We start from the raw sequence: 16119 nt of genomic DNA on the forward strand, positions 1-16119 counted from the left end.
CCCCCATTACTGCATTACATTGCATTACAATGCAAATTACAATGCTACATTTATACAACACCTTTCATGCCAGCAAAATGTCACAAGGCACTTTAAGTGCACAGAGGATGGGAGAGGATACAAGCTGCAGAGTTCCGAAGTTTGTGGAGGGAAGAGTTGGGAAATCTAGGGACCAGAGAGTTAGAATAGTTGGGACTGGATATGATCAATGTATGAATAAAGGTCTTGGTGGCCTGAGGTGAGAGGCAGTGGCGGAGGCATGCAATGTCGTGGAGGTGGGGGAAGATAGAATAGGTCATGGCATGGATGTGGGGTTTAAAGGAAAGTTGAACATCATTGTGGAGTCCTGTAGCTCAGTGGTTGGAGCACTCGCTTTGCAAGTGAGAGACCTGAGTTCAATTCCAGGCAGGGCGAAACCTTGGGCAAGTTTCCTTACTCCACACGCCTAATAATAATCCCTCCAAAAACCCAAAACAATAATAAATTGGTTATTTTCAATCTACGCCTGTTTGTGGGACATTGCTGTGCGCAATTGGCTGCCGCGTTCACCCATAAATATATATATAAATATAAATATACAGTCAATTCACTTTACAGTGTGTTTTCAGCTATTCTGACCCCACCTTCTAGAACTGCATCCCCGAATCCCTCTGCCTCGCTCCTCCATCACCTCCTATAAGCCCCTTCTCAAGACCTCCCTTTTTGACTGTACCTTCCTTTGGTCACACTCCCCCTAACACCCAACCCCCAGTTCAGGTGCAAACCTTAGCTGTCCAGCACTTAGGACGTCCTTGTGATGTCCCATAAACATTTATAAATGTTAATCTAATTTGTTGTTATGAATGGTGATGGGTAGGTGGATGGATGGATAAACAGACAGACAGACTTGCTCAGATTGATGGAAAAACCCAGACTGGAAATAGTAACACAGATAAAAACAGACAGATGAAGTGTAGCTGAAATATAAACTATATCGATTGACAGAGACACAACCGGTTAACACACATTATGTATGGATGTAACCGAGGCAGACGGAGAGGTGCCTTCCTCCTGTGCAGCTCCACGCTTTGTCTGAGTGAGAATGGGAGAGAGAGAGAGTGGTACCCAGCACAGTGTGCAAAACACATATCTCTCATAGCAAGAGGGAGACCAGGAGCAACACAGCAGAGCCACACACAGCAAAAGAGATTTCTATCAGATAGAATGCAAATGCTTTGGGTTGGGGGGAGTGATCAGTGGAGTTTCATAAGGACTCGTGCAATCTTACCCAGCTACATTTTTTGCATTATTTTTAGAAGTTTCTTCTGGTTTGTTTGAGTGAGACAAAAGGAACAGTGTAGAACGCATATTAAACCTAAAATTACCAGCTCGAAATATAGAGGAAGGGAATCACTTGAGAAGTACAAAGGGAGAGACAGATGCAAAGGAGGGAAGACAGCGAAAGAGACAGGACAGAGTCAAAGAGGGAGAGAGAGAGAGAGATCAAAGGGAGGGACAGGCAGAGACACAGAGGGAGAGTGAGAGAGAGCATAGAGACAAACGGGGAAAAGAGGAAGAGAGAGATGACAGATAAACATAGGGCAAGAGAACAAAGAGAAAACCAAACCAGAGAGGTTTACAAGCAGGACTGAGGGACATGGACAGCGAAACAGGTTAATAAACACAGGGAAAGATAAAGAGAAATAGCCAGACACACACAAGAAGAGATAGAAAGGGAGTGGGAGTACAGAGGGGCATGAAGGCAGACACATCATCACATCACAGTGGGGACAGATTTACAGCAGTGCAAGATTGAGAGCAAGGTAGAAAAATAGAAACGGGGGACACAAGTCAAATCTCTCCATTTGTGAAAAGGGAGATAAATAATCTTTCAAAAATTTCAACAAAAAAACCCATTAGTCCGACATCCCTAACTGTCGAGTGTAAGAAATATTGTATGTAGTAATAGTTAAAAGGTACAAGCCAAGGACTCTTCTCTTTCAGTAAATAATAATAAAAATAAGCCTTGCATTTGATGTAGCACCTTATTATGTCGTTAGGATGTCTCAAAGTGCTTCACAAAATATACTATAAAATTAATTGACTGTATATTTGTGGGCGAAATGTGGCAGCCAATTGTACACAGCAGTGTCCCAATTGTTATTTTCATTCTTTTTAAAGGGATTATTACCCCTGGAAAGCGATCCGTCAATTGACTAATAACTGGATTTCTACTTACTGCTAGGTAAACAGAAGTGCGTCGAGTAAGGAAACTTGACCAACATTTCACCCTGCTCGGAAATCAAACCTGGGTCCTCTCGCTTGTAAGGTGAGTGCTCTAACCAATATGCTATAAGATTCTATGTAAAGAGAATTTCCTGTTGAGAAGCAGCTGAGAAGCCACTTGAACCTCAGACACTTTCTGAGAATACAATGCCCTGCATATCCAGGAGTCACGTTTTCACATTTTTAATTGCAGAGTAGCCTAGAATGTAAAGATAGAAGAAAGTATTGCATTTGTGAGAGATAACATTGCCACTATCCCTGGGGTTCAGATAACTTGACAGTAGATCTAGAGCAGGCTGCATTACTTGAAAAACAACCAGGTAAAAATTGGTTTGCAGCTAGACTCAGGGCATTGTAGAAAGATAATGCTGTAAATACAACAACATGCATTTGTACAGCGACCTTCACACAGAGTAGAGTGTCAGAGTGCTTAACAAAGACATAGTTTGATGTGGATCTGAGGAGAAAGGGAGATGACCAGGAGCACGGTTGAAGACGAAAGTCTTCAGGTGTGATCTGAAGATGGGCAAAGCGAGGGCAAGGCAGATTAATTAATGCCACAAAAGGTGGAAATGCCTGAATATTCATTTTATTCACATCAGTTGATAGTTCAATAGAGAAGAAAATATGTAAAGAAACCTTCAGACAAGTCCTGGCGTGATTCAAGCCTCACCCACAGGATTTGGAATCACATAGTCCAAGATGACACACTAATGCAGTGTTGGGGGGTGTTATATTGTTGGAGGTGCCATCCTTCGGATGAGATGTTAAACTGAGGGCTTATCTGTCTATTTGGGTGAATGTTAAAGATCCCATGGCACGATTCAAAAAGAGAAAGGATTTTCTCCCAGTGTCAAAGGAACATAGGAATTAGGAGCAGGAGTAGGCCATTTGGCCCCTCGAGCCTGTCCCGCCATTCAATAAGATCATGGCTGATTTTCTAACCTAACTCCATCTGCCCACCTTATCCCATATCTCTTAAACCCTTTATCTTTTAGAAATCTATCAATCTCAGTCCTGAATATGTTCAGGGACTGAGCATCTACAGCCTTCTGGGGTAGAGAATTCCATAAATTCACTACCCTCTGAGTGAAGAAGTGTTTCCTCAACTCTTTTCGAAAAAGCTGTCCCTTAATCTTAAGACTGTGACCCCTCGTTCTAGATTCTTCTACCAGGGGAAACAGTCTCCAACTGTCTACTCTGTCAAGCCCCATAAGAATCTCATGTTTCTATAAGATCACCCCTAATTCTTCTATATTCTAGAGAATATAGGCCTAGTTTACTCAACCTATTCTCATAGGTCAACCCCCTCATCCCAGGAACTAATCTACACTGCAACCCCTCTCAGGCGAGAATGTCCTTTCTTAAATAAGGAGACCAAAACTGCACACAATATTCTAGGTGCAGTCTCACCAAGGCCCTATACAGTTGCAGCAAGACTTCCCTACTCTTGTATTCTAAACGTTTTGCAATAAACGCCAACATGCCATTAGCCTTCCTCGTTGCTTGCTGCACATGCTAACTTTTTGTGATTGGTGTACTAGGACACCCAAATTCCTCTGAACACTAACATTTTCTAGTCTCTCCCCTTCTAGAAAATAACAAGTGGTCTGCTCCCAGTTGCCTGTGCTTCCTTATTCCACTTCTACATTACGTGTTTGCCTGCAGTGTCACCAGGGGAATCGATGAGAAGGGGGCTCATTCTTAGGATTGTTAGCAACAACATTAAGGGAGATGTAAGGAATCATTTCTTCTCAGTGGGTTCTTAGGGGTTGGGATACAATTTCAGGACAGAGCCCCAAGAAGTACTTCTTAACCTAGAGGGTAATTAACGACTGGAACATGTTTCCAGGAGGGGTGGGTGTGGCCAGCACACTGGACTCATTTTAAAATAAATGTTTGAAGCTGTGATAATAATAATAATCCTTGCATTTGATATAGCGCCTTATCAAGTCTTTGAGACGTCTCAAAGCACTTCACAGTGATCATACAAGTATCAGCAGCACAGACCCAATAGGCTACATGGCTGCCTTCTGTGGAGAAAAATTCTTTCTATTTCCACTGTCTCCATAAAAAGTTGTCCATGTCACCTGAAAGAAAAGGGTTGGATCCGGAACAAGAAGTTGCTGTACTGTACAGGTTCAGAGCATCTGATGTGATCACAAGGACACCTGACTGCCGCATATGAACAGAGCTTTAGAAGTTTATTTTCTCAAACTAAAGGGTAATGGAGCTGGAACAAATGTCGGGAGCAAAGTTGTTTGATACTTAGGTGCGTCTCCCAGTCTCACCACCATTATCGTTCTTGAACTATGATGTGAGATGTTCAAAATTTTACCACAGTACAAAGTGGCTGTCAGCTCTTCAGATACGTGGAAATAACAACAACTTGCATTTAAATAGCTCCCCTCATGCAGGATTGTCCAGGAATAACGTCCACGAGTGTGAAAGGAGTCGGCATGAGAAAATCAGCTCCAGATTGTCAGCACCTCCGATTTAATATTGCATTCCATGTCACACGAGCTACACTATAAAACTGCTATTAACATCATTAAAAAAACATTCAGCAAGACATTGCTTTTTATTGTCGTTTGCTTTGGTGCAATTTCAGTCCTGTTTACCATCAAGTGAGTGATACTAATGAATGCAGTATAATTGGCTATGTCACCATCATCTCAGACACAGTCAGAAACCACATTAAGACATTCTAAATAACAACTTCTTACCTTCAGAAATCATCTGCAGCCTAACCTACAATTTAATAGATGAACATTTTTTTGGTCAGCTGGGTATCCCGACACACGGTGGAAATCCATCATTGTGTTTAAGACTATCCAAACCAAACCGAGAGTTCCTTGCATCCCACCTACACATAGAAATTCCTGTGTATTGGAATGGAATGCACACTGTCTTACTGGAGGGATGCATCCTGCTTAAATACAATTTAACAGATTAACCTTGTGAAAAATATTCTTGTATGTAAAATATTGGATGCATTTTTACCCTCAGATCGAGACAGGGTTTTGACACTTACCTGGCTTTCTGAAAGTAAATATTTGATTATTCTGCCTCAATGAAATTGTTGTTGCTGCTTACTAATGAACGGAGATAAGTGAAAATGCTATCAGTTTGATTTGAAGATTAGAAATCAAAAGCTGAGATCAAAGGTGTTTTAATTAAGTCTTCCTTTTGCCTGAAGTGAAGATCAGCAAGTAAAAATGTTGTGCTCCTGCCACCAGATCAATAAAATGAGGTTGTTATTTTATAATTGACCATCCTCGCACCCCCAGCCCTCCTCCCCTTCAACCCTCTTGATTCCAACCCCCAGCTCAGGTGCAAACCCTTAACTGTCCAGTGACTTGGGATAGCCTCCAGACATGAAAGGCTCCATATAAATGTAATTTGTTGTACAATGAAGGGAATATCTCTTGGTGCACTGGCCAACAATCCCCCATATAAAACCTGTCATTCAAGTGAATGACAGGTTTTATATGGCTGCTTGTGAGACATAGGATTTTGTCATGTTCATCTAGAAAAATATACAGGCATTATATTTTACAATAAATCCTGTGAAACGCTTTGAGACATTTTGACAATGCAATAAGGTGCTATCTCACATGGAAGGATTATTATTGCTAATGCAAGACTTTGGGATGTAAATTGTGATATTTGCAAAAGGGTAAAAGCTGTAATTGGAAACTCCCTTGAGTGGTCAGATTCGGGTCATTGATTTCTGAATGATGATAAAGAGCAGAACACAAAAATCCAGTGTTAAATGGACAGCCTGTGAAACAGAAGCCCCTTAAAATAATCTGCTGCCCTCGGCAAAACTTCAGTGTGCTGCCCCAACCCCATAGAAACTCGATAGTTTAGCAAGATGAATGAATTTACCTTAAAACCCCTCCATGCTGCTGCCAGTGTCCTGGTCGAGCATTCAAAATAAAATCACTTCTCCCAGAAATCTGCCACCCTAAGCACTTTGTTGCCCTAGGCAGTCAACTACACAAGGCAGCTGTCAGGTTTGCCTATAACTAGAGTAGCCAATGCTGTGAGGAGATGCTTGTGAGGAGATGCTTGTGAGGAGATGCTTGTGAGAAGTTTGTTTGTTGTACTTGGATAGCTTTCCCATGCCTTTTGCAAATATAGAAAATTAGACCCGTTCGCCATTTTTTGTATTTTTGTTCTCCAGGCCAAAAGGTTGAATCGTCAACTCTTCCCCCAGCTGGAGGTTTGAATTCCATGATTGAAGACACCGTGCCATCTGCATTTGCGGCAACAGTTATCATTACTGTTACCGCGATCATATCAGGAAGCGCATACCTATGTTTTCTGAAATACATCTGCACGGGCTGCTGTCGATCCAAGCAGATTATGCCCACATTAAGACTGGATCCAACCAAGTCAGAGGAGCAAATCTAAATGTTTAAGGATGTTCATGACTGGAATTTTCTATGATATTCACGATTTTACAGAACAGAGTAGAACATGAGTGAACACGATAGTAAAACTTTTCATTTTTATTCAACTTTTCCATAGCAATTCTGGAGTAATATGTATTTATCAAACAATGTGGGTACATTTTTATCAATGTTTTCAGAGTGGTATCATACATTGTGACAATATTTTAAAATCTAAGCTGTCAAGCCACTGTGGGTGTGTGGTGGACAGAAGCCTGTATTCAGTAGTGACACACATTGTGTGCAGGAGAAATTTCTCACACTCTGAGATACGTAAGTCTTGACTTGACAACCAGCAACTAATAGTCTCCGGAATTAGGTAAGCTTGATGAGTCCCTCTGGGGAGAGAGTACATATTGCATTCCAAACATGGACATTTCCATTTATAAATGGTATGGAACAAACTCTTAGTCTGGTTTGGATACTGTTAATCATAGAATCATAGAATTATACAGCACAGAAGGAGGCCATTCCCCCCATCGTGTCTGTGCCAGCTCTTTGAAAAGAGCTATCCAATTCAAACCCACTCCCCCGCTCTTCTCCCCATAACCCTACAAAATCCTCCCCAAATAATTATCTACTTCTCTCTTAAAAGTTGCTATCGAATTGGCTTCCGCCACCCTTTCAGGCAATGCATTCCAGATCCGAACAACTCGCTGTGTGAAAAATTTCTATTCACCTCCCCTCTGTTTCTTTTAACAACTATTTTAAATCGGTGCTCTCAGGTTACCGACCCATCAACCAGTGGAAATAATCATGGTGATGGGTTTTCAGGACATGTCAGAAACCTGGCGGACCAAAACAGAAAGGCTTTAAGATGTTCTATGGCCATGGTCCCTAAGTTCTGTCCCACATCAAATTGAATGAACTCTTTAAAATGTCCCCAAAACTTCAAGCAATGGTTTGTTAATGTTCAATGGCTTTTTTATCAGGGTTTGGGAGACCTCAAAAATAGTTTATCTGGGCAGTCCAGGAGATGGAACCTGAAAAAGAACAAGTCTGAAGGAGAGCAACATCAAGGGACAGAGAGAGGAGACTGACTTGATTGTTTTTACTGTGAAATAAAATGAATGATTTGCAAAATAAAAGAGATTGTTGGTAAAACTCCTCGATTTTTATATTTTTGGTAAATTCTTTTAAATATTTTACTATTTTTAAGAGTCTGTTTATGTACATATTTCTATGTCTAAATTTGTAGATTTGGGAATTAAAAGCTTAATTGTCAATTGGAAAAGGAGCTGGTGAGATTTGCGATATATTTCCATCTTTATTTTGTGGAATCTGAAGAGTAATTCCTGGTGGTTTATTCTCAGCCAGAGTTAGTCTAACCTCCAGCATTTGCCCCTACATAATCAGTACATATCAAAGAATAAGTTCGGACAGCGCTTATTCAATGAGTAGAGATGTGTATCCGAGCTGTGGGAAGGAGGATTGTGGCAATACCCAAAGTTGTGCTGCTCAGCGCCTTGGGACATCCTCCCGACGTGAAAGGCGCTCTATAAATGGAATCTTGTTGTTGTTGTTGTTGACTTGCAAGGATTTTCTGGTATCAGCTATCCAACTACTGAGGCCTCAAATCTATGCCTGTTTTGATGTCAAATGATCAACTTTATGTGGGGAGGAATCAAGCTGTAGAGTTCTGGATGGTAACTTGGTAAAGTTGTCAATTGGTTTTCTGTTTGGGAATCCATTGGCACTTATGAAAAACATATCTAGCGAAACATACACTTAAGATTGCATTGGTGCTTGTGTTTAGTTTGTTGAGTAGATAGTGGCTGTATTGTGTAACATCTTACTCACAAAATTAGGACCCTTATCAATAGATTAGTACTAATCCTATTCATTTTCATTCTTTTTCTGAACTTTACAAAGTCTTTTGGAAAACTGACTCACACGTTGAGGAACATTGCAAAAACTTGGCAAAAAAAAAATTGTGAAGGATAAGATACCTTACCACACAATGACAGGTAAAATCTCAAGAGTTTTCTTCACTGGCAGAACTGACCAAAAATGGGAAAATAAACCCTTTAATCTCCGTCAGAACTAAGACATGCATGTCTAATGAATAATATAGTGCTTTTTACTTGGACCTAATTCCAGTTAATTTCCATTAGGCACGCGCTTTCTGCTGGCTGGTTTGAGAAGTAACCTTCTATTGAGTCTCCTATGAGAGCGAATGACTAAAAGATTGGCAAAACAGCATCAACCCAGAAGTTCATACCAACACCATTGAGATATAAAGCTCTCTGTGAGATAGCATTGATTTAAAACTTCTTTTATAATAATCCTTGCACTTGGTATAGTGCCTTTCATGAAGAGCATTTCAAAGTGTTTCACAGGATATATAAAGTGTGGTGACTGTATTTGTAGGTGAACATGACAGCCAATTGTTATATAATAATAATCCTTGCATTTGATAAAGATCCTTATCACGTCTTCGAGCCGTCTTAAAGCGCTTCACATGATATACTATAAAGTGAATTGACTGTATATTTTGTGGGCATAACCCTGTAGCCAATTGCGCACAGCAGTATCCCATGAACAGTCGTGGATTGAAGTGACCAATTTATTATTTTTTTTTGAATTTTTTTGAAGCAATTGTTGCTAATATTGTGGATGCAAAAATGTGATTTTTAATAACTAGGACTTGATGCACTCATTGGGCTTTCCTTCCAGTTTCTCATACTCCAGGGAGAGTTATTGTGCTCATTCGTAATTTATAAAAAAGAAAAACACAATAATTATTTCTGGGCACACACTTTATCAATAAGAACTCGAAATACAAATTCTTCAGCTTGGTTTAATTTTCCTTCACAACACAGTTTGTGATCTCTGCCACTAGATGGTGATGTTAGCACACAATTTAGAATTACGGGATGGAGGATTATCACGCACCAGAGATTACAGAAGAGGTTTTAGATGAAGAAGGCCTTCCAGCTCACAGGACCTCAAGCTTCCAGAATATTTTGGGGTTTTGTTGGCCAGGACACCGAGAGAAACTTCCTTCTCTTTTCAAGTAGCCATGGGATCTTTAATGAACAGGAAGACAGGACCTCAGTTTAACTTCTCATCTGAAGGATGGCATCTCCAGACATGCAGTGCCCCCCCCAGCATCGCACTGAATAATTATATTTTTTGAAAATTGTATAGAGATTGGAGAATAAATATAATAGGATTATTGTTTCATTGTGATAAATATGGAAAGACAAATGTTATTTCCACATTTCTGAAAGCAAATAAGCGTGAAGAAAACTCAGGTTAACATCTAATCCAAAGGACAACACCAACACTGCACCACACCCCCAGCATTGCATTGGTGTGTCAGCCTCCCAACGTGGGTTTTGAAAGCACTGCCTTTTGACTCACAGGCGAGAGCACTATCAAATGATACCTATCTACTGCATCTCTCTTTCAAATATCACAGTCAAGTCTGAAACAACAGCCACTCGAAGCAATGTGTTCCACATTCATGTAACCCATCATGTGAAGAGGTATACTGTGATCCAAGGAGATGATTGGCAAAAAAGTGATAAATGACTTTGGACTTCTTCGTAAGAGAAGCACACAAGGAGGTTTTGTCTTAGCAGGGTATTGTTGCAGAGATGTGTGTGTTTCTCTTTGACCGTGCCTTCAGCTCCCCTCTCGACTCTCTACCCCCTCCTCGCTCCCTCCCTTCCCTCCCCTCACCCTTACCATTTCCCCCCAATGCTCGGGTCCTCACCCAACTGTACAGCGCCTTGGGACGTCCTCCCGACGTGAAAGACGCTCAATAAATGGAATCTTGTTGTTGTTGTTGTTGTGTTAGTTGCTTAAGGCAAACTCGTTTAAAGCCAATCCTAACATGCTACCTTTAACATGCAGTGAAAGTTATAGCAACTCTTAAATTGTGACAAACTCCATCTATTAAGAATATTTAATTAAACTTTTCTCCAACTGATCAGGTCACTTTTGTAACTTCACTCCTCTGCCACTTAATACAATCTCAACTGCCACACTCCATCCTGTAGCTAAGAATGTGTGACTAACAGTCTCAAATTAAGGCCTAATGCATGCTCTGTACTGATTGTAATCCCACTGTCTCAACAGAGAATCAACCCACACGACCCTCCAGCACTTCCAAGTCGTTATGCGACTTCAGATGGGAGTTCATGTTCCAAACATCTGAGTAAATAAGTTCCATGTGGAACAATGGTATTTATATTATTTTAGATGATGTGTTTTATTAGATCAGTACGGAAACAACAGAAATGCTGTGACCAGCCAACATAGCATTGTAACCTCCACTGTATGCACATTTGGAGCATTCGTCTAAGAATTGGTCTGAATGTGATACATGCTGCTACTGTGCCTCACTGACTGCAACTTGAAATTTGTTCAATTATTCTATTTTTTATTTAAAAGAAGTAATAAAGTGGAAGAATGAGAAGCTAAGTGACCTACATCCAACAGTGCCCACCAGACACTGCCTACAATACAGTGACAATGTCCCTGATGTGTGGATCATTCACTATTCTCCATGTTCACAGTACGTGGATATCTGAAACAAATCCAAATTTATGTCTGAGAGTGAACAATGTCTGAAAAGTAGTACCAGTGAATAATTCACACTGGTGAGCAATACGGCTGGTGGATTGACCTAGTTTCTAGCTCTGTTATTAATAATGGTGACCAGGGAATGAACTTTACTGTTGTGTTCGGATGAATGTGACAGCAGGAGCTTCATTAACCGGAGATGATCAAAACAATTTTGAGTTTCAGCTTGCTTTTTCTTTTGTTCCTTTGCAAAAAATAGTCTAAATGGAAGGGTTTGATAGGCAGTGAATATAGTGTGTTTTGGCAGTGTTGGTTTACTGGTCTAGTGCTTCTATGTGGGATCTCCATTGGGCCTCCTTTGACAGCCATTCCAAGATCAGATCTGCAGCTACATGGGAACTAATTTATTTAACAGATATTTGTCGGGGAGAGGAAATGCAGATTTAATTGATTGTTTAAAATGCCATCAGCACTACTAAAAGTGAAAAGGTAGATATTATAGGTGAAGGAATGCCATTTCTGTTCCCATTGTTAAGCAATTAGAGATTTTATTTTACGCGAATTACACCGTGTACATGAAAATTGATGTTGTACCTGTGAGGAATGACGTTGTGTGCATGTGCCTTGTATGCATTATGCTGTCCTGATTCAATAAAACTTTGACCTTTTACCTGGCTGCTTACACTAAACTATTTACTGGCACATATCTTATGGCTGGTAAGGGAAGGGGACTCATAGCTACAGGTATATCAACATTGTTGCAATATGCAGAATGACATTCTTTGGGTCATCATTCTTGAGTATTATGCTTCGCCTACAAAATATGCAGTCAATTCACTTTACAGTATATTTTGTGAAGTGCTTTCAGATGTCTCAAGGACGTGCCAAATGGCTATATCAAATACAAGGATCAAATGCAAGGATTATTATTATTACCTAATTTAGCATGTCAGTATTCCTGGGTTTCTATTCTTCACGTCTCCTGAGTATTCCTTTTTCTCATCTTGATTGCATATAAAACAATTAGGGACTTAGATATGACTGGTACAGTGACCCCTCCCTCAGCTAAACCACAAGGAACCAAATTGAATATTTTCATGAAGGTTTGACTTCCCATCGATTTTATCTCCAGGCAGAGTTTTGGAGCAGGATAAATTAAATAAGCCACAACTGAGATGAGTTTATTGACTGCTTTAATGATTAAAATGCTGATATACATTGTCATTAGGTTGTGTACATTCAAAGCCCAGGGCTGAGTTCAATGAAAGAAAAGTGAAGAATACCTCAAAAACAAAACAAGGAAAACAAGAAATGAAAACAAGTTCTCAGTGCAGAACAGTACAGGCATTACATTGACAAGACCTTACAATCAGTTTTAGACTAAAACGCAACAATCTTTGGGCTCAAAATATTAATTCTAGTGTTTTATTTACATAGACCAGTATGAATGCAAATGGACAGATTTGCCTTATAGTACTTCAGCCAGTTTGACACTATAAATAGAGTAAACTACTTTTGAAGCACATCTTAACCATTATCGTACTCAATCTCCAGATGTTTAGCACAACTAGATCCTGTCTCTTTTCAGCAATTCTAGACATCAAACCCTTTTTAAAAAATCTTGCTACTGGCACATCAACATTCATGATCATATTTCTGATGCTATCTCATTCAAATGTAATCAATCCACGTACACCTCTGTTTTCTGACCGTGTGACCTCAATAATTTTAACTGACTTCCTTTTCGTCTTGCTTTCCAACACTGACTTGCTTAGAACGTTCTGAATAGTCGTTCAGTTTATGTAAGCCCACAAAGAGCAGCTAGCACAGGTGTTAAAATGCTTTCTTCTCAACAGGCATGTTGTTGATTATTCTGACTGTGCCATTGTACAGAGGCTGAAAAAACTATTGAGGGTTTGTCCAATCAATGAGCACCAAAGTGCATAATAATAATCTAGGAGGGGTAGTGATAGTCACATCACAAGATAAACACATCTGGCTGTCAGTGGTACTCTGCATCTATTTGATTTATCTCACGAATATGCTGGACAGTCATTATTAACATGTTTAACTAAAAGACCCAAGTATTATTTGTCTGCATAAAAGGGCAGAATATTAGTTGCTGTGACCAATGTTAAGTCATTGCTCAGGAATATTGACCAACTTCAAGTAATCGCAGGTGAAGTGCCCTATCTTATTCCACAAGTTGGATAGATCCCAGAGATACTTTCATGATATAAACAAGCCCAATGGATAAACAGGCGCTGTCCCAGAGTCACCCAGTGTGCCAGTCAGTCACAGACTTAGCTAAAGAAAGAGGTGTGGAGTATATTGGCAGAAAAAACCCAAGTGACTGCACAACCAACTTGACATTGGTCACAGCAACTAATATTCTGCCCTTTTATGATGGATAGGCAATTTACATGACTGAGGCCATGTGTTACATGACTGAGATCACTTGTCGCAAGACTGAAGTCACATGCCTGACTGCAAGTACTTGGTGATGCACAGCTTCACCCAGTCAAGGAACTGAAGGCCATGCCTGTACCTCTTCTACTGGGTTTAGGAAAGCTGATAGACTGAGCTCCAATCTAATTGCAATGTTGGGAGTTTCATTAACATACAAAAATGAGGAAGAATCTAATAAAAGGAACAGGAGGGATGGTGAAAGCAACATTAACACCATCTCTTTTGGCAGGTCTCAAAGTATTGAGGAGATATGAGCAAGGGGAAGCAGGAGAACATTTAATCAAATGCCCCCAATGAGACTCTTGCGTTGTCGTTTGGTTAGTCTTGATATCAATTCCAGGTGATGCTTTCTCTTAAATCAATATAAAAGAGCAAACCACACTGTGGTAAGGACCATTACCATGTGACATTTCCCATGACCACATTAAGTAACATCATGTATTAATATAGCACCTTTCACATGAAGGACGATCTCAAACCACTTGATGAGTGCAGTAATGAACATCAAGTGAGAGATATAAAGATTCTGACCAAATAAATGTTTTATCAGGATTTTGAAGAAAATGTAGAATTTGAGAAATGTTATAGCACCTGTGAATTTCAAAGGTATATTGTACCTATTATATTGTATTAAAAAAGTATCACATTGTTCTGGATCAATATGTTACGCTGAGTGATATATTTTTTCTAGAACAGCAAGTTGCACTGTGTACCACATTGGTATAGAGCAGTATTATTCACTATCCAGTTAGAACAGGTTATATTGACCTACAACAGTATGCTGCACTGATCTAGAACAAAATGTTACATTGACCTTGAACACTGACCTTTAAATTCCTCCACAGTCATGCCCCACCTTATCTCTGTAACCTCCATCCCAGCGGCTCCTTTCACACAGTGAACACTGTCCTGCTTCATGTCTCCCATTTCGCATTCTGCCCCTGCTCTCTGGAACTCCATCTGAGAGTCCCTCCAACCCCTTTCCTCCCTTCCCTCAAAACTTATCACTTTGACCGTACATCTTTCCCCGCCCAACCTCCTTCAACTCACAACCCAAGAGCCAGCATTGTTAAGATGCCACCTCGACAAGAAATGTGCTACATAAATGTAAATTGTATTGTAACATCATGTAACATTGACCTAAAAAATGTTTCACTACAACATTTGATGTTGATCTAGAACTGCTATATTGTGAGGTATTACACTATTATGGAAAGTCTATTATCACACTAATCAAAAATAACATTTTAAGATTCAGAATATTACATAGTCCTGTCACAATATATTGTGCTACATGGAATTGCTCTACTTTGATCTAGAACCGTAATAATGTATGGCATTGGAAACGACATGTTCAAAGCATATACAATATTGTAGTAATCAATTTTAAAGCATTTTAAGCCATTCCGTGAAAAATAATGAAGTATAGAAGAAAACGTTTAACTATGTCACAAGACACATGTTTAAATCTGAGTATTATCATTTTCATCAGATGGGCTTTGAATGTTAACATTGGATACAAAAAGCTGACAAATGTACAGAAATCACTGAGGTTTACTTATGTTTCCACTTTACCCAACAGAAACATAGATCTAACAGAAGCAAAGTCAACCAGAATATATTTAATGGTAAATAATTCAAAGGGACAGGAGAACCCTATGATATTTCCAGTGAAACTGAAACGTTACTATTCTCTTCAAATAAGAATATCATTTGAAGGAAAGGAAGGGAAAGGCATTATGATTTGGAACCTTCAGCTCGAAGATACCCCAGCAATTGATATAGCTGCTTGAAAAATATCTAGAGGTTAATGGAATGAACTACAAATACAACTGGCGAAAAGTGACAGACAAGCTCTGTCAGCAGGAAGCAGACTTGGCTTGGCTTGCTTTGGTCACTGCGCTATGTCATTGGCACATTAAAGGTTACGTGTTGAGAAAGCTTATTTGGAGTCTAATTTGTGGCTTTTTTTAACAATTCTTAGCAAGGATCTCCATGAAAACCCATAGGAGCACTGCACCAGAAATAGACCCTATTGGAATAGGAGTTTCTGTAGGTTGACGTGACATAATTCAGAATATCAGAAGGAGTCCTCATTAGCATGATTTGGATTCTTTATCAAAGAATTCCACAATTTATTAAGAAATTATACACATTAGACCCCAATTTTTTTTAAGTACTACCAGACTTTGCTTTGTTGAGCTGAAAATCTTTGATAGAAATTATACAGGAAAGCTTGGAAGACCATGCAAGAAAGGTTTTGGAAACACACCACTCACACACTCAAGGTTGAGGTAGCTTGAGCTGGTGATGTAACTGGTGTGGGTGGACTGTCGAGCTGAATGTAATTTAAAAACTTTAATAGCTTTTTGATTTCAGACGCACATAAGTTTTC

The sequence above is a fragment of the Callorhinchus milii genome, unplaced genomic scaffold, assembly GCF_018977255.1.
Source record: "Callorhinchus milii isolate IMCB2004 unplaced genomic scaffold, IMCB_Cmil_1.0 Scaffold4, whole genome shotgun sequence".
In the NCBI taxonomy this organism is placed as follows: domain Eukaryota; kingdom Metazoa; phylum Chordata; class Chondrichthyes; order Chimaeriformes; family Callorhinchidae; genus Callorhinchus; species Callorhinchus milii.